This window comes from Rhincodon typus, chromosome 6, assembly GCF_021869965.1.
Source record: "Rhincodon typus isolate 14 chromosome 6, sRhiTyp1.1, whole genome shotgun sequence".
In the NCBI taxonomy this organism is placed as follows: Eukaryota; Metazoa; Chordata; class Chondrichthyes; order Orectolobiformes; family Rhincodontidae; genus Rhincodon; species Rhincodon typus.
Window position 1 is genome coordinate 45,825,049 of NC_063337.1, and position 25,801 is coordinate 45,850,849.

The following is a 25,801-nucleotide window of genomic DNA, read 5'->3' on the forward strand; positions in this document are numbered from 1 at the left end:
CAAAGATGAATGGGTGGATCTGTTAATTATGAATGACATTGATACAATAGAACACAATTATCTTACTTCTGAGGTCAAAATGTAGAATCAGTTCAGGTAGAGGTGAAAAATGGTAAAGTTAAGAAATCACTTATGGGTTTGATTTATAGTTCCTCAAACAGTAACCATAATATATGACAGTGATACAGGGAAATAAACAAGGAGCTTGTGCAAGAGATATGGTGATAATCAGGAGTGATTTTAATTTAATATAGATTGGATAAATCATATTGTCAAAGGTAGCCAGAATGATGAGTTCATATGGGGATTTGGCACAGTTTCTCAAAGCAGAATGTTCTAGAGCCAACAAAAGAGCACAGGCTATATGAGATTTGTTAATGTGCTTGAAACAGGACTAATTCATTAACTCATTGTGAAGGTTCCTGAAGGTAACAGCAATCATAATATGATTGAAAGTCACGTTCAGTTTGAAGCAGAGAAGAGTGAATCTAAAGTTAGAAGAGTGCTTTAAATGGAAGTAAGGGAAATTATGTGGGCATGAAGACAGAGTTGGCTACAGTTGACTGATTAGTTAGTTTAATAGATGGTGGTAGAAATGCAGCAGCAATTTAAATTGATTTTTTAGAATACTGGGAAGATATATTCCAGTGAGAATGAAAGATTCTGAGGTAAGGATAGGCTTTCCAATACTAACCAGGAAATTAAAGCTAGAATCAATTTGAAAGAAAATCACAGAGTTCTTCAGAAACTGGTGACAGGTCAGAAGATTGGACAATATATAGGGAGCAGCAAAGAATGACTTGAAGATTAATAAACTGGAAGAAATTAGGGCATGAGAGAAAGCTCGCTAAAATATAACAGCAGATGTTAAGAATTTCTACAGATATTGGAAAAGGAAAAGAATAAGCAAAGTGAGCTTTGATCCTCTAGAATATGTGTCTGGTGAATTAATAATGTAAAAATAAAGAAATGGCAAATGAATTGAACAGAGGCTTTTCATTTACCTTCAATGTAGCGAATATAAATAACATCCCAGAAATAATTGTGGACCAGGAGATGAAAGACAGAGAGGAACTTAAAATAGTTACCATCACTAGGGAAACAGTACTGAGAAAAATATTAGAACTAAAAAGTTGACAAGTGCTCAGGTCTTCATGGGCTTCATCTTAAATCTTAAAACAAATGGCTGCTAAAATAATATTTTAGTAGATAATTTTCTAAAATTCCCTAGATTCTGGCAATGTTCTAACAGATTAGAAAATATTGTATGTGAGTTCTGCTTTCAAGAAAGGACAGAGGCAGAAAGTGAGAAACTATAGGCCAGTTACCTTAATATCTGTAATAACGTAAATGCTGGAATGTAAGGGACTAATTTATTGTAATGTTTGACTAATTTATTGGAGTTCTATGAGGAAGTGGCAAGCAACATTGATAAAGGGGAATGTATAACTGTCCTGTGATTATATTTGCCACTTTTTATATTCGTTCACAGGATACAAGCACTGCTGGCTTGACCAGCATCTATTGCCCACCCCTAATTGGCCAGATGAAAGTTAAGAGCCAAAGACATTGCTGTGGGTTTGGAGTCACATGTAGTCCAGACCAGGTAAGGATGTAAGATTTCCTTTCCCAAAGGACTTTAGTGAGCCAGATTGGCCTTAATGATAATTGATAATGGTTACATAGTCACCATGAGGCTAGCTTTTTATTCCAGATTTTTTACCTGCTATGGTGGGATTCAAAACCAGATCCCGAAACATTACCCCGACATTCCGGATACTCATCCAGTGATGCTACCACATCAACTCCTCAAAACAGAGGATTAGATAGGGTGGACAGTGAGAGCCTTTTTCCTCGGATGGTGATGGCTGGCACGAGGGGACATAGCTTTAAATTGAGGGGTGATAGATATAGGACAGAGGTAGGTTCTTTACTCAGAGAGTAGTAAGGGCGTGGAATGCCCTGCCTGCAACAGTAGTAGACTCGCCAACTTTAAGGGCATTTAAATGGTCTTTGGATAAACATATGGATGATAATGGAATAGTGTAGGTTAGATGGGCTTCAGATTGGTTTCACAGGTCGGCGCAACATCGAGGGCCGAAGGGCCTGTACTGCGCTGTAATGTTCTATGTTCACAGAATAAGAGTTAATGATGTATTGGGGAACATATTGGTATGGGTGGAAGGTTGATTAGATGACAGGAAACAGCGAGTCGACATAAATGGGTCATTTCAGATTGCCAAGACATGATGAATGGAGTATCATATGGATTAGTGCTGGGCCATCAACTATTTTAAATGATATAAATATATAAATAGATGTATAAATATATCAATGATTAGGGTGAAGGGACCAAATGTATGGTCGCTAAATTTACTGATGACTCAATGTGGGAAAATAAGTTGTGAACAGCCAACTTTGTCTTCCTGCACTCATAATTCCCCTTATATAAGTTTAAAACTTTAGTTTTAGATCCCTCTTCTCCTCCCTCAGACTGCATTTGAAGCTGCATGATATTATTAAAGACTATTACATAGGGGAGAAAACAGATATAAACAGGTTATCTGAGTGCGCGTAAGATAGGCAGCAATAATGTGGATGATATTATAATATAGAGACTACAGTGTCGGAAAATATGTTCAGGATGAGTGGAAAACAGTATGTTTTTTAAATGGAAAGATACTGTGGAACTCTGAGATGCAAAGGGATCTGGGTGTACTGGTATATAAATCACACAAAGTTGGTATGGACATGCAACAGTGATAAGTAAAGCAAGTGAAATGTCATTATTTAGTACAAAGGGAATGGAATATAAAAATGGAGATGTTTTCTTAAAGTTATTCAGTGTGATGGTAAGACCACATCTGGAGGATTGTGAATAGTTTTGGTTTCCTTCTTTAAGAAAGGATAAAAATGCACTGGAAATGGATCAGAGAAGGTTCATTTGCCCAGTATAAAAAATCTGCAGATGCTGGAAATCTGAAACAAAAACAGAAATTGCAGTAGAAACTCAGCAGGTCAGGCAGAATGTGTGGAGTGGAAACAGCATCAACATTTCGGGTTCAGTGACCATTCTTCAGAATTTCAGCAGTTCTCCAGTAATTTCTGTTTTTGTTTCAGTTGACTAATATCTGGGATGAAGGAGCTATTTTATGAGGAAAGGTTGGGCAAGCTGTGCCTGTGTTCATTCGAGGGCAGAAAGTAAATCAGAAGATAGAAAAGGCATGTAAGAAAGCCACTATTACAATAATCACGACAAGGGCTTCAAAATATATGTGGACTCGGAAAATCGAGTTAGAGGATCCCAAGGAAAGGAATTCATGGAATGTCTACTGGATGCTGTTTTGGAGCAGTTTGTGGTAGACCCTACTCAGGAACAGGCAGTTCTGCATTTGGTGATAGGTGTGCTTGATGGAGACGGTTAAGGAAAGGAACTGCTAGGGAACAGTGAGCATAATATAATAGAATTCACCCTGCAGTTTGAGACAGATAACTTGAATCAGATGTAATGATAATACAATTGAGTAACATTAGCTACAAAGACATGCAGAGCTGGCCAGAGTTGATTGGAAGAGAGAAGCATAGAAGGGAAGATGGTGGAGCAGCAGTGGCAGGGGTTTCTGGGGGTATTTGGGGGGCACAACAGAAATTCATTCCAAGAAAGAAAAAATATACTAAGGGGAGGATGAGGCAACCATGGCTGTCAAGGGAAGTCAGGAACAGATAAAAGCAAAAGAGAAAACATACAATGTGGTGAAGATTACTGAGAAGTCTTTAAAATCCAGCAGAGGATAACTAAAGAAGCAGTAGTGGGGAGAAGATGAAATTGAATGGTAGGTTTGCTAGCAATATAAAAGAAGATTGTAAGAGTTTTTAGATATATAAAAGGCAAGAGAGAGGCAAAAGCAAATACTGACTGATGAAAAATGAGGTTGGAGAAGTAGTAATGGATAACAAAGAAATGACAAAGGATCTGAACAGGTACTTTGCATCAGTCTTCACGATGGAAGACACCAGGAGAATACCAGAACTTCAAGAGAGTTAGGGGCAGAGGTGAGTTTGGTGGCCATCACGAAGGAGATGGTGCTGGGGAAGCTGAGAGGTCTGGATAAATGACCTGGACCGGATAGATTAATCTCCAGGGTTGAAAAGGAGATAGCTGAGGAGATTGTAGAGGCATTGATGATGATCTTTCAGGAATCACTGGAGTCAGGGAGGGTCTCAGAGGACTAGAAAATGGCTAATGTTACACTCCTGTTTAAGAAGGGAGGACGGCAGCAGATGGGAAATTATAGGCTGGTTAGCCTTATCTCAGTTGTTAATAAGACTATAGAGTACATTATTAAGGATGAGATTGCGCAGTCCTTGAAATGCACAGTAAAATATGGCTGAGTCATCACAGCTTCATCAAGGGGAGGTCATGCCTGACAAATCTGTTAGAATTCTTTAAGAAAGTAATGAGCAAGTTAGACAAAAGAGAGCCAGTGGATTCGATGCATTTGATTTTTCAGAAGCCTTTGACAAGGTGCCACACAGGAGGCTGCTAGATAAGAGCCCATGGTGTTAGGGGCAAGGTATTGGCATGGTTAGAGGATTGGCTGACTGGAAGAAGGCAGAAAGTGGCGATAAAGGGGTCTTTTTCAAGATGGCAGCCAGTTACTAGTGGAGTTCTGCAGGGGTCTGGGTTGGCACTATATCTATTCATGTTATATATTAACGATCTGGATGAAGGAACTGAGGACATTGTTGCTAAGTTTGCAAATGACACAAAGATAGGTGAAGGTACAGGTAGTGAAGGGGGCATTGATGCTACGGAAGGACTTGGACAGGTTAAGAGAATGGGCAAAGAAAAGAAGTGTGAGGTTAAGTACGTGGGTAGGAAAATAGAGATGTAGACTATATTCCAAATAGTGAAAGACTTTGGAAATCTGAAGCAGAAAGGAGCTTGGGAGTGGTAGTTCAGGATGCTCTTAAGGTTAACTTGCAAGTTCATTTAGCAGTTAGGAAGGCAAATGCAATGGTAGCATTGATTTCAAGAGGCTAGAAAACGAGAGCAGGGATGTACTGCTGAGGCTGTATAAGACTCTGATTAGACTTTATTTGGAATATTGAGAACAGTTTTAGGCCCCTGTATTTAAGGAAAAATGTGCTGGCCTTGGAAAGGGACCAGAGGAGCTGTACAAGAATGATACCAGGGATAAAGGGCTTGTCATATGAGGAACAGTTGCGGACTCTTGGTCTGTATTCAATGGAGTTTAGAAGGAAGAGGGGGAATCTCATTGAAACCTCCAGAATACTGAGAGGCCTGGATAAAGTGGATGTGGAGAAGATGTTTCTATGAGCAGGAGAGACGAGTGAAAGGATGATCCTTTAGAACTGAGATGAGGAGGAATTTCTTCAGCCAGAGAGTGGTGAATCTCTGGAACTCTAGGCCACAGAAGGTCGTAGAGGCTAAGTAACTGAGTGTATTTAAGAAGAAAGTTAGGTTCTTTATTAGTTAGGGTATCAAGGGTTACGGGGAGAAGGCAGGAGAATGGTGTTGAGAAACATATCAGCCATGGTTAAATGGTGGAGCAGCTTTGATGGGCCAAGTGGCCTAATTCTGCTGCTATATCTTATGGTCTTGTAGTCTCATGAACATGTCTACTCCTGACTGCATGCAGCATTAATTCAAGAGAAATATCATTGAACCACCAAGTGCTGGTTTGCCTTTCGTGAATTCATGCTGAACACCTCCTAGATGCTCAAAATTCTATTTCTTCAATGACTCTTCAAGTGTAGACTACAGAGCACGTCATGTGGGTATGCATAAGCTTGAAGATAAAAAAATCCCAGTAGGATATTTGCAATGATTGAAGCAAGTTAAAATCTGAGCCACTAACTTTAAATTACAGATTTGCATACACAGTATTCTATGCCCTCTCACAGCCCACTTTCTGCACCTGGTTCAAAAACGATCTTTCGATTTGCAATCAAAGTGATTGCTGCAATTATTAGTAGGGATGTAGATTTAACGTAATTTCAATAAACTTCATCTGTGAAATTCTTCAGAGCTCCTGTCACTCTGTCGGAATTCATTTTACGAGAAGTGTGACGAGCCCCATTTAAGTTCACAAACGGCCATTGTCCACCAGCATTTTCATGAAGTAATGTGGGTGGAGTGGGAATTTCTTGGGTTTTGTTTTAAATCTGAACAAAATGACTCACCAGCTTTCTTCCCATTCTCTGTTTACTGAGAGTGACCGTGTCGTTGATTACCAACACCAACGAATGCTTAGAGGAAAATACTGTTTTCTCCAGCAATGTGAGAAGCTGCTTAGACTCTTTTGGGCTGAGAAAACACTGTGAAACAGATTTCTGTGAGCACAAAAGCATATGCTTTTGTAAAATGTTGTTTCAAGGAATTCAGTTTAATTCTGAAAAATACATCTGAGAATTTGTTTTCTTAAATTACAGATGATCGGTTCAATTATCAGATGAATCAGAAGAAGCAAGGTACTGAACTGGAACTTTTGTTTTTTATCAATGAGCTTTTTTATAAATGTTTCTTTGATATATTGTACATATATATGAATATATCATATGAATTTATGGATATATCATATATATTTTAACTTGCACAATATAGCAACATGATTTGAGACATTTGGAGAGCATTGTGGATAGCATGCTATTGAGATTTGGATTAAATGAGGCATCGGTCTCCCCAAGAAAACTCTTTTTTAGAGTGAACATGAGCAAAACTCATTCAGAAGGATTTTGTTATTATAAAGGAGCACTTTAGTGGTTTTTAGTTCCACAACTAGTATCCTTAGAGGTGGAGAACAGTATGAAACCTCCATAAAGTTTAATAAATAATAAAGAACACAGTTCCTCAGATAGTCTAACATTTTCCAGAAGGATTTTTATAATTCTACAGTAGGAGTTTAAAACAATAAACACGTGATGAAAAGGGAAATGACTTCACAATTTTGAAATCTATTGACATGTTTTCAAGGACATAACATAGAAAACTCAGAAATCAGGAAGAAGGTTTGTGATACAATTAAAGAAATTAGCATAGACAGGGAGGAGGTCTGAGTGGCCTGGCAAGCTTAAAAGTAAATAACCCTCCAGGGCCAGATGAAATGTATCCCAGGTTGTTGAAAGAGGCAAGAGAGGAGATAGCAGGGGTGTTTACAAAATTTTCAATTCCTCTCTGGCCATAGGAGAAGTGCCAGAGGACTGGGCGATAGCCAATGTGGCACCATTATTCAAGAAGGGAGGAAGGAATAAACCAGGAAACTACAGGCCAGTCAGTTTTACCTCAGTGGTGGGGAAACGTTGGAAGCAATTCTGAGGGACAGAATTAGAATATATTTGGAAAGACAGGAATTAATCAAGAATAGTCAGCATGGTTTTCCTTTATTCATTCACGGGATGAGGGCGTCGCTGGCTAGGCAGCATTTATTGCCGATCTCTAATTGCCCAGAGGGAAGTTAAGAGTCAAACACATTGCTGTGATTCTGGAGTCACATGTAAGCCAGACCAGGTAAGGATGGCAGTTTCTTAAAGGACATTCGTGAACCAGATGGGTTTTTTTCTGACAATCAACAATGGATTCATGGTCATCATTATATTCTTAATTCCAGATATTTATTGCATTCAGATTCAACCACCTGCCATGGCAGGATAAGCATCTGGCCCCCAGAGCTTTATCTGGATCTCTGGATTAACAGTCTGACAATAATACCACTAGGCCATCGCCTGCCCCATTAAGGGGAGGTCATGTTTGACCAACTTGATTGAATTTTTCAAAGAGGTGACCAGATGTGTATATGAGGGCAATGCTTTTGATGTAGTCTACTAGGACTTCAGCAATGCTTTTGATAAGGTCCCACATGGGAGACTGATAGTGAAGGTAAGAACCCATGAGATTCAAAGAAATTTGGCCAATTGGAACCACAGTTGGCTGAGTGGAGGTAAGCAGAGAGTGATAGTTGAGGGATGTTTCTCTGATTAGAAATCTGTGTCCAATGGGGTCCCATAGGGGGTTCAGTGTTGGGCCCCTGCTGTTTGTGGTTTATATAAATGATTTGGACTTGAATATAGAATGGTTGATCCGGAAGTTCGCGGACAATATAAAAATTGATGGAATGGTAAATAGGGAGGAGGATAGCTTTCGACTACAAGAGGATGTAGATGGGCTGGTCAGATAGGCTGATCAGTTGCAAACGAAGTTCAATCTGGATCTATGCGAGGTGATGCACTTAGGCAGAACAAACAAAGCAAGGGAATACATGATGAATGGTAGGACCCTGGAAAGCACTGAGGATCAAATGGACCTCAGTGTGCATGTACACCGGTCCCTTAAGGTATCAGGACAGATGGATAAAGTAGTTAAGAAGGTGTACTTTCCTTCATTAATTGAGACATAGAGTTTAGGAATAGGAGGTTCTGCTGGAACCGTATAAAATGTTGGTTAGGCCATAACTAAAAGTAACGTGTGCAGTTCTGGAATTCACATTATGAGAGGGATGTGATAGCACTGGAGAAGGTACTGAGTAAATTAACCAACATGTTGCCTGGACTAGGGAGTTTCAGTTATGAAGTAAGGTCAGACAGAATGGGGTTATCTTCCTTAGAGTAAAGGAGATTGAGAAGGGACGTAATTGAGATGTATTAAATTGTGAGGGAGTAGATAGGGTAGACAGAAAGACACTTTTTCCCTTAATGGAGGGATTAATGACCAGGGGGCATAGATTTAACATAACTGGCAGAAGGTTTAGGGAAGACATGAGGAAAATCTCTTTCACACAGAGGGTGGTGGGTATCTGGAACTCACTACCTGTAGGGGTGGTAGTGGGAGGAACCCTTATAGTATTTACGAAGTATATAGACATGCACTCGCGATGGCAAGGCGTACAAGGCTAAGGGCCACGTGCTGGAAAATAGGATTAAAATGGGCAGAAGGGCCTTTTTCTGTGCTGGAGATCTCCATGTCTATGAGTCTAACAAAAAGATACTTTAATGCAAAGATGTGGTTTGGAATGCAGCCCAGATTAATGAGACAGAAATCTCCTATCTACCTTTAATAGTTTGTTCATTGTAGCAAGTAAGCTATCTTAGCGAATAGAAGAACCTATTTTAACTCAATTTGATTCCTATCTATAAACAGTAAAACTAAATAAACTGAATTATCTAAAAATCTCTTTATTAGTTAGGTTCAGACTACAGGTTGCACCTGTTGTTTTAAAGATGCCATAACTTGTGGAAGAGTGAAGTTAAGACAGCAACATTTTAACCACAACTACTTCGGGTCCTTCTGCATTATTTTGATGGTAGTTATTATTTCTTGTAATAATTATTTCTTTGGGTCTGAAATAACTGCACAGAAGCTGGATCCCGTCACCAAGTCACCCTTTTATTTACTAGTGCACAGGATAATGGCTGTGGCCAGCCAGCTCGAAGTCAGTCCTGAACTGAGGAGATTCTATTCTCCTGATTGTATTGGTCAGTCAAGGCTTTCCTGATTGGCCCAGGTTAACAGTGCCAATTGAGAACCTCGTAGTTAGTGAGATCAATCTGATCCCAATCACTACATCCACCACCACCACCTCCCCCGACATCCTCCCACATCTGGGGATGCAGGCCTGGTCTTTTTTTGTAGCTTGTCTTGTGACGCTTTTGACTCGGGTCTGGTTCCTCCGACTCGGACTCAGACACAGTCAGTGTGTACTGAACAGTGGCTCGTCTCTTGGGTCCAGAATGCCTCAGAAGACTCTCCTCCTCTTCTTCCAACAGCAACGGTATCGAGACTGCATCCATTTTGGACTCTGAGGTTTCCTCCACACTAGATGGAGGGGTGGTACCTGCGGTTTTTGCCAGGCCTCTGGCTGTACTGAGGGGCTAGGTATGTTTTGCTCCTGCCCCGTTTGTGAGGTAATGGCTTTCAGACGATCCAAGTGTTTGTTCAGGACTGTATCACTGACCTGAACTTTGTAAGCCACGAGACCTTACCTTGCGTCAACCTCACCTTGTACCCATACAGGGCCCTTTCCATGATTCTGGCTCTAAACTGCATCCCCTGAATTAAATTGTCTCTCTTGCTTAGAGGAGGCATTTAGCTGGCATTGACATTCCTGCTGCCATTTCTCCTCTCCCCCCATCCCACCCCCGGGTCTGGGAATATCAGGTTTAACCTGGTGCAGAGCCTTCTCCCCATTAGCACCTCCGCTGGAGCTATCGCTGTTGTTGTGTGTGGGATGGTCCTATAATCGTACAGGAACTGGGATAGTTTGGTCTCAATTGACGCTGCTTCTTTAAGCCTGCCTTCAATGTTTGAATTGGTCTTTAGGCTAGACCATTGGACGAAAGATGGTACGATGCTGTCCTTACATACCGACTGCCGTTGGACTTTAGAAAATATTTGAATTCCCTGCTGCTAAATGATGTCCCATTGACTGTGACCAGTACTTCCGGGAGTCCGTCTATCTCTAACGATGCTCACAGCTTCTCAATCGTCATCCCTGAGTTTGCTGAATGAACTTTATGCACATCCAACCACTTTGAATGGGCATCTACAATGACCAGGAACACTGGCCCCGTGAAAGGACCGGCATAGTCAACATGAAACCGAGTCCAGGGTTTAGTCGGCCATTCCCATGAATGTTGGGCTGCTGCAGGTGGCAATTTTTGTCCTTGTTGGCACTCCCCCATCAACCCAGCTATGTTGGCATCCAACCCTGGCCACCAGGTATATCTTCTTGCCAGTGTCTTCATCTTGGAAACCCCTGTGAACTTCGGCCAGTATCTGGTGGCAACCTTTACTTGGGACAACCACCTTTGCCATCCTGTACAGTGATCTGGTCTTACCAGGCCCAACAAGGTTTCAACCCTGATTGTGATAGCCATTTTGTTTCCCCCATTACCACCAGCTATTTCAGTTTTGCTAAGGATCTTTTTGTGTCCACAGTCACATATTGTCCACAGTGACTGGAGGAGTGTCAGAAGGTTTAAAACCAGAATGGACTCTTCCAGTAGGGAGCACCTCCAGTGGAGTATCTGTCAGTGGGAAGCTGCTCAAGGCATCCACATTAGCCACTTGGCTTCCTGGATGGTGTTCTAACTTGTACGCTCTGCAAATGAGGGTTCAATGATGAATACTACTGGAAGCTATGAGCGGCACCTCCTTGTCTTCCTTCAGTAGCCCTAGCACAAGTTTGTGATCTGTTACTATGACACATTCCTGTCTGTAAAGGTACTGGTGGAACGTCCTCACAAGATGACCACCAAACCTTCCTTCTCTATCTGGGAATAATTATGTTTGGCATTAGCCAAAATCTGGGAAGCATACATTCTTGGGCGTTCTGGTGAGCCAACACTACCCCGATACTGTACGGGGAGGCATCGCACTTCAGCACTACCTCTCGCTTCAGATTGTAGTTGGCCAACACCTTAGATGATGATAGCTGCTTTTTTACTCCCATGAGGCTGTTTCTTTCCTTTGTGACTATTTCCAAGGCTGGTGCTTTTTCAATAGCAGGTGTAAGGGTGCCAAGATGGGGGCTAGATTACACATGAATTTTCTGTAATAATTCACTAACCCAAGGAAAGACCTAAGCTCCGGCACAGACCTGGGAGCCGGGGCTCCTTTGATGGCCCTCACTTTCTCCTCCAATGGGTGTAACCTGGTTTTGTTGACTCTGTAACCTAAGTAGGTCACTTCAGGCACCTGGAACACACATTTTTCCTGTCAAAGGCACATGCCTGCCTGGAAAGAGCGTTTAAACACAATGTCCAAGTTCTCTAAGTGCTCTTTATTGGTCTTCCCTGTTTTTAGTACGTCATCCAGATAAATGGCAACCTGGGTAGCCCTTGTTAATTGTTCTTCATGGTCCACTGAAAACGAGCACAATCTGATGATATCCCAAATGACAGTCTTGTATATTGATATAAACCCCTATGGGTATTAGTTGTAGTGTACTGTTGGAACTCCTCATCCAGTTGCAATTGCAGGTAGTGGTGACTCATATCCAGCTTTGTAAAGGATAGCGCCCCCACCTGCCAACTTTGCTTACAAGTCCTCAATGTGAGTGATCGGGTATTTGTCCTGCTGCAAGAAGCCGTTTACCATTTGCTTAAAATCCCTCCAAAAATGACCTGAACCACTAGGCCTCACAATTAATATGACTGGTGCTGCTCATTCTACTAACTGCACTGGGTTTGATGATTCCTTTGCTCTCCAGCCTCCTGATTTCTGCCTCTACTTTTGCTGACAAGGCAAATGACACCAAGCAGGTCTTGCAAATTCTCGGAATTGCATCCTGGTCACTATGTAAAGTGGCCTTGGCCCCTTTGATAGGCCCAAGCCCCTCTTGAAAATCTCCTAGGTCTCTCACCAGGACATCATTGAGGCAGCCATTTTCGAACTGAAAAATGTTGAGCAAATCCAAGTGAATCTTTCTCAACCAATTCGGTCCCAAAAGGCTTGGACCCAGCCCGTTACTACAATCAGCAGTAACTGCACCAACTGCTTCTCATTGGAGACTGGAACCAAAGTGGTACCCTTAACTTGCAATGGTTCTCCAGTGTATGTTCTTAGTTTGGCTAACGTCTTGCACAAACTTACAGGTTGGCACCTCGAGCGAATCTTGTTAAAGACTGATTCTGGAACCACAGATACAACTGCACCATTATCGACCGCCATGGGAACTGGGTGATGATTTAACCAAGTATTAATTTTAATTGGCTCCGATTTGGGTTGTCACTGAGCAATTTAATTGTTCTAACCCACATCTAGGGAAACTTTCCAGGGTGTGCACTCTTCTGGGTACCGGCCTCCGAGTCTTCCTACTCAGGTCAGGCCTTGTAGGACTCATTTGCTGTCTTGAGTCTGCATGCCGGCAGCAACCACAATGGCTTGCCGGCCTAGATCCTGAAGAACTGATTAGCCACTTGGCCGAGGCTCGGCTTTGTTGGAGGATTCTGCTGTGGATTGGCCTAGGGTCCCTCTGCTCAGGACATGCCCTGCTTGAGGCTGTGTGATTGCCTATACTCAAGTGGTGTTCCCCAAGCTCAATTGGACAGGTGAGGGTGTCCACTTCCCTGATGCCTGTAGCTCCCATGCTCTACTTCCTGCATTTTCTAATGACAAAGCCAGCTGCAGTGCCTGTTTGAAGTCCAGCTGGGCTTCAGCTATAGGTGCTTCTGCATAGTTACATCATAGATCCCACATATCAATTGGTCTCCTAGTATCTCATTCAGGATTAACTCAAAATCACATGCCTCTGTAAGTCGTCTTAACTTTGTCAAAAATCGCAATAGGGATTCGCCCGGTTCTCTAACAGCCCAATAAAACCAATAATGTCTCAGGATTAGGGGAAGTTTGGGGTTGTAATATTCCTCATCCAACTCTGTCAACTTTTGGAAGGATTTAATGCTGGTGCCTCTGCGAAAGTTAAGCCCCTTACAACCAAAAATGCTGCAGGTCCATACTCAGTCAGAAGCATTACTCGTTCCTTTCCGTCTGCCCCAGTATCATTTGCCCAGAAAAAGTATTGCATTCTTTCAACATACTGGGCCCAGTCTTCCGCAGCAGGGTCAAATAAGTCAAGTTTCCCAATAGAGGCATGATGCTAGAAATGCTTACCCCAACTCCAAGATGACCATTGCAAGCGAATGTTCTTCAAGCACATCCTGTTTTCTCCTGTCGCCACTGAAATAACTGCACTGAGGCCAGCCCCATCACCAAGTCACCTTTCTATTTACTAGTGCATAGTACACTGGCTGTAGCCAGCCAGTTCGGAGTCAGTGTTCAACTGAGGAGATTCTACTCTCCTGGTTATATTGGTCAACCAATGCTTTCCTGATTGGTTTAGGTTAACAACCCCAATCAGGAACCTTGTAGTTAATGAGGGCAACCCGATCCCAATCACGACAGGGATTTAGCAGGGAAATGACTCCTTGGTTTCATAATTTAAAAATAAAAGTTGTGACAATATTTTGAAAGGCCCTGAAATAATGGCAGTACATGTGCTGAAAATTAGTGACTCCATCATGTCTTGTTTGAGATAGTGTTTCATGGTTATGTGGATGAGCCTGTGAAGTAACCCATGATCTAACTGTGACCTCGGTACTCATGTAAAAGTACTCTGCTAGGAGTCTGGAACATATACAGCCGAGAGTCTGCTGTTTGGTGGTCTTGCCAACATAGACACATTGTGAAAAACGATATTTAAAAGTAACCTAAAAATCTGTACTGAGCTTGTATGAAGATCTGAAGAAACAATAATAAAATATTTATTGTGTTTCTAATTTCTTTGGGTGAAATCCCAAATTTGTTTCTGTTCTGTATTATAGACCTCCTACAAAATTAAAACAAAATTGCACCATCTTTTCTGCACTTCTAGTGCTTTACAAGCAATGACACAAGCTTTCATCAAGCCTGAGATCCCAGAGAAAATTGAAAGAGCACTGAGACATCTTATAATGACCATTATGGGAGACTTCAATTCAGGAGATTTAGTACATTCCAGAAAAGGGTGATAAAGAATGGAAAGACCATGATTAGTTAACGAGTTTTGATGGTAAAAGAAGTCTTATTAATGCATTTAAAGCAGAAGTAATTGCAACATCTTGTTTAGAGAGGAAATTATAATAGTAAATGAGGCACCTTCTACCACAAATGCTCATTTATTTTGTGATAAAAGAGCTGAGGACCATAGTTAAGTCAAGGTTAGTGCAGGATAATTATAATGACACATACAGAGTGTACAGCATGGAAACAGATCCTTCGATCCAACTTGTCCTTGCCAACCGGATATCTTAAATAAATCTAGTCCCATTTGCCAGCATTCATATCCCTCTAAACCCTTCCTATTCATGTACCCATCCAGATGCCTTTTAAATGTTGCAATTGTACCAACCTCCACCACTTGCTCTGACAGCTCATTCCATACACACACCACCCTGTGCATGAAAAAGTAGCCCCTTAGGTCCCTATTCAACCTTTCCTCTCTCACCTTAAACCTATGCCTTCTACTTTTGGACTCAGTTAACCTGGGGAAAAGACCTTGTCAATTCACCTTATCCATGCCCCTCATGATTTTATAAACCTCTATAATGTCACCCCTCAGCCTCTAACGCGCCAGGGAAATTAGCCCCAGCCTATTCAGCCTCTCCCTATAGCTCAAGCCCTCCAACCCTGGCAACATGCTTGTAAATCTTTCCTGAACCCTTTCAAGTTAAACACCATGTTTCCTGTACAGGAAGACCAGAATTGAATGCAGTATTCCAAAAGTGGCCTGATCAATGTCCTGTATAGCCACAACATTACCTCCCAACTCCTACAATCAATGCACTGACCAATAAAGGCAAGCATTCCAAATGCCTTCTTCACTATCCTGTCTATCTGTGACTCAACTTCCAAGGAATTATGATCCTGCACTCCAAAGTCTCTTTGTTCAGCAACAGTTCCCAGGACCTTACCATTAAGTGTATAAGTCTTGCCCTGATTTGCCTGTCCAAAATGCAGCACTTCACATTTATCCAAATTAAACTTCATCTGCCACTATGACAGTGATATCACAGGTAAACAGAACAAAAAATGTCAAAACTAAACAAATGGGTCTATGGCTGAATTATATTTCCACAGTATGGCATTTTTCAGTGAGGTGCATTTTATTGAACGTCTGGAAGTGTAAAACCGAAAGCAGACCACCACAATGTTTTTTTTGGCATTTTAAAGGAACATTTTCAGATTCCTTCATGTTACTTTTTGATTATTCTTTATTGGTTGGGTTTGGGGCATTTGAAAAGTATGTTTTTGATAAGATTAGTGTAGAATTTAAGATTGGGAATCAGATTTGTGGGCTTTTAACTTTGATGGCACTGGGATGGAATGGCCATCCAGCTCTTCAATTCACAAATTCTTCTGCAGCAAATGACACGGCTTCTGTGATGGTGTCCTGGTACGTCCTCAACAACACTACTGTGCCTCGGTTATCTGGAAGAAATGGCACTGCGGATGATGGGCACTGGGCCTCTTGTATCTCCTCCATATCCTGATAGGGCATACAGGATGCGTCATCTTCAACAGCCTTATAAACAAAGATGTTAGTGAGCTCCAAAGTGCAGTATTGAAGTGGTGAACTATATTATAAGAGAGTCAGAGATGTGCCATTAATGTATTCAGAGGCGGCTAGATATAGCACTTGGGGCGAATGGGATCAAAGGTTATGGGGAGAAAGCAAGATTAGGCTATTGAGTTGGACGATCAGCCATGATCGTGATGAATGGTGAAGCAGGCTTGAGGGGTTGAATGGCCTCTTCCTGCTCCTATTTTCTATGTTTCTATGTTTCCATATGGTGAGGCTTTTGTCCGATACCAAATTCTGTGGATGTGTGGTGCAGGTGGTTGCTGCCTAAGATGTGCCCTGAAATTTTCAGACGTGCCCTCTAAGATAGTGGCCAAGAGGAAAAAGGGGCCAACTGGAGCCACCAGGAGCCTACTCAGACTTTCATGTCAGGAATTGTTGCCACCTAGTTTTTCTTCACTGCCTGGGAAAATGGCAACCAGTATATAAATGTGGTGAGATTAGGTAATAATGAGATGTGGCATGCAAAGAGGCTCCTTGATATTCATCAGAGAGATTTTCATCTCACCATTCAAAACCTTCGGTGGGAACTTTCGGCTATTTGTCCTGGATGTCATAAATCTCATTTTTCCAATCTTGTCATAGTTTCCCACTCTCTCGCCGTTGCCTATTTGTTCAGGGACTCAGAATATCCACTCTCTCTCTCACTGTGGGTGTAGTGAACTAGCCACAGTTGAAAGGAACCAGGACAAAAGAATTTCAATCAGTCAACAAAGCCAAGTATTTTGAAATCAATTGTTTAACTACCAACGTGAGTATGATTGGTTAAATCCGCCACAAGGTGGATTTATTTTTCATGGATGACTAATTTGTATAACATTTTTTAATCTTTGTCTATTCTTGGACTTACTTCTTATTCATAACCTGTATGTATATATTGTTTAAATATCTCTTATTGCATTTACTAACCATAAACTTACTCTTTATTAATTCAGGAAAGTCTGTTTAATTTGGCTGCTTCTAAAACATAAATGTATTTTGTCTGAAAAGAAGGTATTCACGAGTGAAATAAATCCTTTTTAAACGGCAGGGCTGTGTGAATCAGAGGGGAGCCAATTCTGCCTCCCCACTCGTGAACTTACTCATTTGGGATATCCTGTCTGAAAAGAATTGAGGAACCGGCCCTGGTTGTAACACATAAACCTTTAATCCTGATAATGTAAATATTACAATCTGCTAATTAATATGTTATTTTTACTTTTTTTTCTATAATTTTTGCATTTGATATTTTACTTTCATGAATTGATCATAAAGTGTACTTCTTTTTTCTATCTGAAATGGAAAAGTTCTGAAGATGAAGCATGAGACTCGAAATATCAACTCTGTTTCTCTCTCAACAGGTGCTGCCAGGCCTTCTGAGTTTCTCCAGCACTTCCTGTTTTTATTTGAGGTCTCCAGCACTTCAGTATTTTGCTATTAATCAAACATCCTACAGTACCTGAATGGAGGAATGTACGTCAGCGTGAATAGAATTATTGTTTATATATCACCAGAAATATCTGTGCAGCATACGGAAAATGATTATAGATATATGTTGTAAAGAATCTGTATTGTCTGCGCCAGAATGCTGAAAGCAAACAGTTTCTTTCTAGCATAATGAATAAACAAATCAGTCTTGTAAAAGTCAGCGAAGCAACTAATGAAATGAGATATTGCTTTTCATGCAGTGTTTGTCACCTACGTGTCCAATTTATTTTTGTTGAGCTATAAATGTTTCTGAAATGGGACTGTGTACATCATTGCTTGAGGCATAGTGACCATATGAAGTAAGAAAGTTGGCTTGTCACGCACACATAAATTAACACAAATTGCACTATCCTGGAATCCATTCAATCAGCTCCAAACAACCAACTACTCATGTGTGAACATTCAGTCAGATAAAGACCCATGAACGAAGCACTTGTGTTGCAATAGAGATGCATAAAAAAGAGGGCACACCATTTCTGAATGCAAATATTAAACATTTCATAGAATCATAGAACCCTGACGGTGTCGACAGAGCCATTCAGCTCATCGAGTTTGCACTGACCCTCTGAAGAGCATCCCACCCAGACCCACCCCCACACCATATCCCTGTAATCCTGCATTTCCAATGACTAATCCACCTAACCTACACATCCCTAGATGCTATGGGCAATTTAGCATGGCCAATCCACCAACCTGCACAACTTTGGACCGTGGGAGGAAACTGGAGCACCCAGAGGAAACCCACACAGATATGTCCAAACTCCACACACACAATCGCCCAAGGCTGGAATCAAACCTGGGTCCATGTTGCTGTGAGGCAGCAGTGCTAATCACTGTGCTAGTCCAAAAATAAAATAAAATACTTGTGAAATAAAAAACATGAGTAAGGAGAGTTTTGAGAAATTCACTCCTGAATATTAATACATTAAATGCTTCGCGCTTCTCAGGTCAGGTAATGAAGGCAATGAATAGTGGAGATAAACAAGCTATGAGGTTCCAAATTTTATCTCTGATCTGAGCTTTGATGTCTGGTTTATGTCAGACTGCAGAGCAACAGACATAGAGTTATAGAGTCATAGAGATATACAGCACAGAAACAGACCCTTTGGTCCAACTCATCCATGCCAATCAGATATCCTAAATAAATCTAGTCCCATTTGCCAGCATTTTGACCATATCCTTCTAAACCCTTCCTATTCCTATACCCGCCCAGATGTCTTTTAAACCTTGCAATCGTACCAGCCTCCATCCTTTCTCTGGCAGCTCATTCCATACACGCACCACCCTGAGTGAAAACGTTGACCCTTAGGTCCCTTTTATTATCCTTCCCCTCTCACCTTAAACCTATGCCCTCTAGTTCCAGACTTCCCCACCCTGGGGGTAAGGTTTTGCCTATTTATCGTATCCATGCCCCTCATGATTTTATAAACCTCTGGAAGGTCACCCCTCAGCCTCTGATGCTCCAGGGAAAATAGCCCCAGCCTATTCAGCCTCTCCAGATAGCTCAAACCCTCCAACCCTGGTAACATACTTACAAATCTTTTCTGAACCTTTTCCAATTTCACTATATCCTTCCTAAAGCAGGGAGATCAGAATTGTACACAGCATCTCAAAATTGGCCTAACCAAAGTCCTGTACAGCCGCAACATGACCTCCCTACTCCTGTACTCAGTACATGGCCAATAAATGCAAGCATACCGAATGCCTTCTTCACTATCCTATTTACCTGCAAATCCACTTTCAAGGAACCATGAACCTGCACTCCAAGGTCTCTCTGTTCAGCAGCACTCCCCAGGACCTTACAGTTAAGTGTATAAGTCCCGCCCTGATTTGCCTTTCCAAAATGCAGAATCTCACATTTATCTAAATTAAACTCCATCTGCCACTCCTTGGCCCATTGGCCCATCTGATCAAGATCCCGTTGTACTCTGAGGTAACCTTCTTTGCTTGGAGATAGCAAGAACTGCAGATGCTGAAGTCAGAGTAAATATAGTGTGGAGCTGGAGGAACACAGCAGGTCAGGCAGCATCAGAGAATTAGGAAAGTCGACATTTTGGGTTTACACCCTTCATCAGGACTGATGCTGCCTGACCTGCTGTGTTCCTCCAGCTCCACACTGTATTAACCTTTGCTGTCCACTACACCTCCAATTTTAGTGTCGTCTGCAAACTTGCTAACTATATCTCCAATAATCACATCCGACATGCTACAGTTAATTGCAGAACCTCCAGGTTAGTGAGGAGGAAAATCAAACAGGGTTTCTGCTCCTGACTGCTACCCAATGAACTACTTGGTAAATCAGCAAGTATAGGTTTAGGCTTAGTTAGAATGATGCCATTGCTTCCCCTGTGAAAAAGCATAGTTGCAGAAACAGCAGAAAAAGGTGGTGAAGACTGCAACCTGATCAACTAGGAAAGCTCTAGCTACCCTTTTATCACCCCATCTGAAATATTTGAGTAGGTTTAAACCTTGTAGCTACATTTATGATATAACAACAAAGGCTATAGACTCTTTTCTCTTTGTAGCCAAAGTATTTGATAACGTAAAGGTAACTATTTCTGCAGCATCTAAAATAGCCCAATAGCTTTAAACATTGCAGGATGTTGTTTAAAAGTGTGCTTCAAATTGAATTGTACACTTTTTTCTAAGGCTTCTCATTTGTTTATTTTAAATAAATTAATAACTGTGTTAAAATATTGCTAGAAATAATATTTTCTAGGCATGTTAAGCACATTAAAACAGAAACTTGCGCTGGTTATATTGAGGACTGATTTTATGACTCTGGCAGAGTAGGGTCAAGAATTGCGTTGGCTGGACCATTGTATAAAATCATATGGCGAGTGTTGTTTGGGTTTGATGGCATTTGTAACACTATGAATGGCTGCTGGAACATCACATCTTGTCTTGTTACTTGACCTGAACATCAGAACTTCTTTCAAGGTGATGACAGATTTTCCTGGGCACAGACTATTGGCTATCATTGAGATATCAAAGATTCACTCGTGAAGATCTGCCAATCTAATGTTGGCCATTTTGAATTTTTGGGAATTGACGTCCTGAACGTAAATGTTACAGAGAAAGGGAATGTGCCATAACATTTCCCCTTTGTCACTGAAATAAAAGGCTGTGGAAGGATGACTAACCAATCCCTGCTGCATTCCCCTGACAATGCCCTGACAATGAGAGTCATAATAGTTCTGAAGGAGATTTAAAATGGCCTTGAAATGCTAACTTTATTTCCCTCTCCACAGATGCTGCCAGATTTGCTGAATTTCTCCAGCATTTTCTGTTTCTGTTTCAGAATTCCAGCACTGGTAGCAGTTTGCTTTTAGCTAAGATAGTTAATAGTTCCTGTTGCATCTTCATACCAACCATAGCCCAACAAACCAGACCTTCTAATTCCTTTCTTAAGTTGATTTATTCTTGTTTTTCGGTCCTGATGAGTGTAACATGAAAAACTTTGACTTTATTTCTAAAAAAAGTTAAAAAGGAAAGTGCATTCCAATGAAACGCAAAAGAAACTTAACGATAACAGTAGCAAAAAAAAACATAAGCTCAAAACTTTTGCAAGGCTCAACTCCTAAGCTTCAGGTCATCCCAGTCACCATATATCTGATTTATATGTGCTTACAATATTATGGGAGAGGATGCCTGGCTAAAAATATAAAGTTGAACATGGGACTAATTACCTCGTACTTGTGATTTTCAGAGAAAATGAGGTCAGATAATATCAGAACATATTAAAATATTTACATTGACAACAATGTGGGACTTTACAGCACATTTATTGCCAAGCAAAAGTTTGAGTTTTATGTAGACAACCGATCCCTGAAACTGCCCATCACTTGCATGAAGGAACACAATGTACAATGATAACATTGACATGTGTTATCACCAACGTTCTTAATCAAAGAAGAACATGCACGACACCCCAGTGAATAGTGATTCCTTCTGCAGGTGATGCAAATTTTCAGCAGCAATACTCCTTATAGCAAGCTATTCATGGTAGGCCTGAAGCCAAAGACAATGCCTGATACCTGACTGCAGGAAATGCCTTCCAGCAACTCTTATATAAAGATCCTTTATTGTTTGCTGGACACATTTATGACATTGGGATGTTCCAGCATTTAGCTCATTCTGTGATAAACTCTTTCAGCAACTTGCAGAACCAACAGCCAAATGGGACATATCAGCAGTGTTATTTAAAGGGCCCACCGAATACATATAGATTAGCTGCTGGTTTGTCCTTTTAGGCTGATCGTCAACATCTAGACATTTTTGGCCCAATTTTTAACTTCTATAACTTGATTCTGACTTTAAATCAGAAGGTTTTCTTGATGCTGGGTACTTTTGCTGCAGGTTTAGAATGAACATGAGCAGTTCAAGATAGAATGGGAGCTGCTGGGAGACATCAAATGATGATGCATATTCATAAAGGTTGGCTTCCTCTTCACGAATTGTCCGCACTTTCATCACCTGAAATTCAAAAGAGGGATAAAGGTGAGCTTATACTGTGAAGGGAGATAGTAATTACTAGTGAATGTAGTTGCAATCTGTTATAAGAGTCAGAAAGCAAAAAATGAACAAGGTGCAAAGAAACCACACACAAAGTCTTCCCTAGCATTTCTTGCCATGGGCTCTCCCTCTGCCTGTGATTCTCTGGGTGTTTTCTTCCACAGGGATGCAAAGGCAGGCTTGGCTTTCTCTCGTGGCAGCCTCCTGTTGAAAATGTTGCATGAGCATTTTCTAGAAGAAAGGAAGGACTATGGTGATGACATCCTCATGAAATATTTAGAGTACAGCAATAGAAAAAGTAGGTATTCAGTAAGTTGAAACACATATGCAACAAAGTGTTGCAGTATTGGCTCACGTGATTATGAAGAGAAGTAGATGAAGTGATTGTTGGTGAGTGAAGCGAGACAGTAGAGAAGCTAGAGGATTGGGAGTTACCTTGATAACTCTGGTGAGGTTATTGAGCTTCTTGTAGCATGCAGCGCTGTCCTGGAAGCTAATCTCCTAATATCCTCTAAAACATCTTCTGGCTAAAGTGGAAATGTTTTTTTAATTCATGCATGGGATGTGGGCATTTATTGCCCATCCCTAATTGCTCAGAGAGCAGTTAATAATCAGCCACATTGCTGTGGAGTTGGACTTACATGTGGGCTAGACCAGACTTGTAGACAGAATCCCTTCCCTAAAGGACGTTAGTGAATCAGATGTGTCTTTTTTTCCTTGACAATCACAATGGTTCCATAGTCATTATTAGACTTGTATTTCCAGATTATTATTGAATTCAAATTCCACTATCTTCCAAAGTGGGATTTGAACCCAGGTCCCCAGAACATTACCTGGGTCTTTGGATTAATAGCCTAGCAATAATTCCACTAGGCCATTGCCTACCCTGAGCTGATGAAATTTTATTGTTTATATTTAGAATGTGGGTACCTCTGGTTAGATGCTGTTTATTACTTAGTTCTGGTTGCTCAGGAGTTATTGAGAGTTGCTTGTATAATGTGGAATTATTCTCTAACCTGCACCAGAACAAGCAGGGTGGCAAGTAATTCACAGAATGTGAAGATTAGGATTTTGCAGCAACCCAGAAGCTTTTTTGATATTTTTCTTTGGTACCAGCCCACAAATTATTGAGTTTAATTTCATAATTTCCATGATATGGTTTCCTCTACATTAGGGAAATGAAGCACAGACTGGGTGACCACCTTACAGAACACCTACATTCTGTCCACAAAAAAGATCTTGGGCTTCCAGTTGCTTGCCACTTCAATACACCACCTTATTCCATGGCCAACATCTCTATCTTGGCTTGCTGCAGTGCTCTAGCAAAGCTCAGCACAAGCTGGAAGAACAGCATCTCATTTTACACTTGGTGACCCTGCAGCCTTCAGGACTCAATATCAAATTCAATAATTGTCAGGCCTGAGCATATTCTCCCATGTTCTTACCCCAACACCCACACACCAAGCCTTGTCATCTCATGGGCTGTTACCACAAACTTCCCATTGTCAGCTACTAATGGTCCCACAGTGACCTTTACCCATTCCCTTGTCTGCCCAACTGCTGTTCCCTCTCTTTGGCTTCTATCTCCACCTATTATTCATTCCTCCAACTTCACCCCATTCATCTTCAGCATATATAGCAACCTTTTCCTAATCACAGCCAGTCTGAAGAAGGGTCACTGGACCTGAAACATTAACTCTGCTTTCTCTCCACACATGCTGCCAGACCTGCTGAGCTTTTCCAGTGATTTTTGGTTTAGTTTCTGGTTTCTGGCATCTGTGGTTCTTTCTGTCGTTCTTTTTCATGATTTATCATGCTGAATTAAACTTCTGGGGGTGATTTTAGTGTACACCAGCAATGAGAAATGTCCAGGTAAATAATTGGCAGGTTGTTTTTTTACACCATGCAATCTTATTTCTTCTCAAATTCATAGAAAACAGTTCAAACATTTTTGGATTTTCTTTCTATTCTTGCTGTTATTTCTGAATTGGGTTGCAATAAAAAATCTTGGCATTCCTTTCAAGTTAATGGAAAATAAAAACTAGTGGAGTGAAAAATTAACTGCGGGTTTGTTAGGAGCCTGTTATGCATTGCTGGTATAAATCAATTTCCTCTTCCTCATCTTAGGTTACTAGGGCAGTGTTTAACCAGTGGACTAGTGCACCCTCTTTGGAATGCATAAAATCTTGAGAATAAACAATGTAAAAAGTTTTTGGAATAGAAGTGAGTTTGAAGTTATATCTGAACTGGAATCAGTTCAGTTTGATATGTCCGATGTATCCATTTTGATGGCAAAGAGTTGGAACATTACATAAAGTTCATGTGATGTAGTTGCGTTTTGCATGACGTGTCCCAATACATTGCATGAAACAATATGAATGCCACCTGTTCAATAACCCATAATATAGTTTACAACGCTGCACAGTGCAGCTGATTTTTCATAGAATCCCTATAGTGTGAATGGAGGACATTTGGCCCATCGAATCCATACCAATACTCACTCCAGCATTATCCCATCCCTGGAACCCTGCAATTACTGTACTTAGTCTACACTATGGGCAATTTAGCATGGCCAATCCACCTAAACTGCACATCTTTGGACTGTAGGATGGAGGATATCTTCATTGTAGAGTTGTGACTTGTGCCTTCCCAACGCCTACACTACTATATAACCATGGAATGAAGTATCTGTGCTAAATGGAGCAGTGAGAATAACGTTAAGTGGATTATTTTATTGCCTTGTTTGCTTTACAGCCAGGTACATGCCCAGTCTGGAAGCAAAGTCATTCAGGCCTCCAGCAGGGATATGTTGGAATAGTCAAGTCTATGATGAGCTGAGACAGAGACAAAAAAATCCGCTAATGTTATGGTGGTGGAAATAGGCACGCTTAGTTTCATCACAAATTGTATATGAAATTAGTGAGCAAGGCTTTTAAATTTCAAAAATAGTTACTCATTTGATATTTGAGTTTACAGTGACCCATAGATCAGTAAAATCTTTCCACAAAAGCAAATGAACAATCCAGTACTAGCAATATTTATGAGAGAAAATTACAGCTCCAACTTTTTGTTGGTTCACAGACCAAAATTAAAAGATCACAATTCATGTAAGGAGAAACAAAATAACCTGATTCTTCCATTAAATTTCTTCAGAGGCTATTCTCAATATTATTCACCATTAAAGGGACTGGTGAGTAGAGGTTGGCAGTAGGTTTCCTTGCCATATATCCCTTCAGTCTCTGGGGACTATGTTCAGGATTTCCTGGCCTGCACACACATCCAGTGATATCACATGGATTGGTCCATATGATTTTAAAGGAACACAGAGACCAGAAAGAGTATGTAAACAGATCTGTAAGGTAGTATGACAAATTCGGAATACTGTTTAAAAAAAGCATTCATGATTTGCATTCTTAGTAATTGTATTAGAGTGTACAGAATCGACTATGTTAAACTCAGTATTCATTAAAATACCGATTAGGCTTTTTGGCATCAAATTATAGGAATGATGTCAAGGTTTTGGAGATGATGCAATGGAATAATTGACTTCAATGATGTGGAGAAACTGAAGAAGCCAGATTGTTCTAAAAAGAATCTTTGACAGAAATGTTCCAAACCATGAGGTTTTAATCGAGCAACGTTTTCACACAGAGGGTGGTGTGTGCATGAAACGAATTGCCAGA

The 25,801-nt window shown here is 40.9% G+C and overlaps 1 long non-coding RNA gene across 3 annotated transcripts in view; it reads left to right on the forward strand.

Annotated features, from left to right (window-relative positions):
- The window catches only part of LOC125483281, a 107,157-nt gene that overhangs the window by 16,465 nt on the left and 64,891 nt on the right, over positions 1-25,801 (forward strand). Inside the window, exons 2-4 of one of the 3 annotated variants that reach the window (XR_007262234.1) lie at positions 1,493-1,606; positions 6,457-6,495; positions 12,613-14,295. This is a non-coding gene — a long non-coding RNA (uncharacterized LOC125483281). Of the gene's footprint in view, positions 1-1,492; positions 1,607-6,456; positions 6,496-12,612; positions 14,296-16,721; positions 16,967-25,801 lie in introns of those variants that run through there. The other 2 variants (XR_007262236.1, XR_007262235.1) reach the window with 2 other exon arrangements.